Below are 1,654 nucleotides of genomic sequence, written 5' to 3'. Positions count from 1 at the left end.
TACGCGTACTTGTCACACGATCAGACAACAGGAAAATGTTAGTTGATCAATAGTTGATTCAAGAATACAGACGGCTTTGATTATACTATATTTAAGTAATCCTTGCACTAGAGTAATGAAAGTGAATAGCAATGGCATGGATGATAGTCATAATATACAGTATAATGAGTCATTTGATTGTAATTCAGTTTATTGAACAACTTGCCATGTCAGTAAAGCTAGTCAGTCAATATTTTCTTCTAGGTCAATCTTCGTCAGCAAGGCGCATAGCCCACCCAAGACTTTGTGATCAAATCGAGTATCTCATTCTTGCTTCTCTATCTTGTTCATCCAAAATATCCACTCGTCTATTGTACTAGCCAATTATAGTTTAGTAATTCCTTGTGTTTTTGGTCATCCCCTTGGGAAGTTGACGATCTGTAATAAGTTAAAACTGGCAATACTTATTCTACTTTAATACCTTGAGTAATGTCCATCAAGTCATTGTAATTTAGGGTAGAGTCTGCTATCAAAAATTTTGTAACATGCTTATATGCTTATATATATATGTTATACAACAGATATTTGTCTACAGTTCTACAAAACCTTTCATAATAATAACTACATTCTATCGAAATGACAACTAGATATGCAGGTACTCGTGTTTATCTTTACAATTGATTATGAACTTTAGCAAGTTGGCGAAATTTGGAATGATAGCTAATAAGGAAAACGGACTGTATAAGTGACAGCAATTGATTTAGTAAAGATCTTGAGTAACGTTAATTGAAGCGACTACATAATGAATTTACGTAATGATTTTAACCAAAACTTGGCCGTACTTGAGCAATTCCATTTTCAAACCAGTCATTAACTCATCACTAATTTTTAGCATGAAAGTCAACATGGTACAAAGTGTGAAACGATTGACTAGTGCTAGTAAACACCAGAAATGATTACCGTGCAGGGATAATCCAGGATATTGTCCAGGGATAACACCCAGTAATATCTATAAAACACACAGATTAACAAGTATAAGAGAAATTCAGTTCACAACCCAAAATGTCAACTATAGGTCTAATGGCGATAAAGAGACGATTATATTATGGCAATAATGTTAGGGTTTGCGTTTAAAATGACATCGATTAAGATTGCTTTAACTGGTTGAAAGACTTACCTGCTAAGCAAGATGAGAATGCTAACACCCAACAATATCTGTCAAAAGCACAGATTAATAAGTATAAGAGAGAAATCTGTAGTATGGAAAAAGAATGTGAGAAAAAAAGATGTTTGATGGTTGACTGCCATTTCACGTGTAGAAGGCAGTAGAAGAAGAGGAAAACTAAGTAGAGAGTCGGCGCTGCAAGCTACTGTGCAAAACAGCTTGTCGCCCTATAGGAGTAGGAATTGACTCTACAGCGGACAATATTATAAGCAAGATATCAACCGAGTAACCTCACTTGGACTGAGAAAGTATCGCACAGCCACGCTGCTTACTGCATGCTCGCCATCAACTTTTCTTGGCTCTAATTGAAATCTCAATCTCACCTTTGGGGTCGGGAAAAAGTGGAAGACAACATGGACAACAAGGTAAGACGATTTTCTGTTTGCAATATCCCTTCCAGTCATGATCGCCCTTTGCTAGCAGACTATTTTATCTTCTCATGTTATTTTG

The sequence above is a fragment of the Trichoplax adhaerens genome, genomic scaffold (genome assembly GCF_000150275.1).
Source record: "Trichoplax adhaerens TRIADscaffold_151 genomic scaffold, whole genome shotgun sequence".
NCBI classification, from domain to species: Eukaryota; Metazoa; Placozoa; class Uniplacotomia; order Trichoplacea; family Trichoplacidae; genus Trichoplax; species Trichoplax adhaerens.
This window is presented reverse-complemented; position numbering follows the sequence as displayed.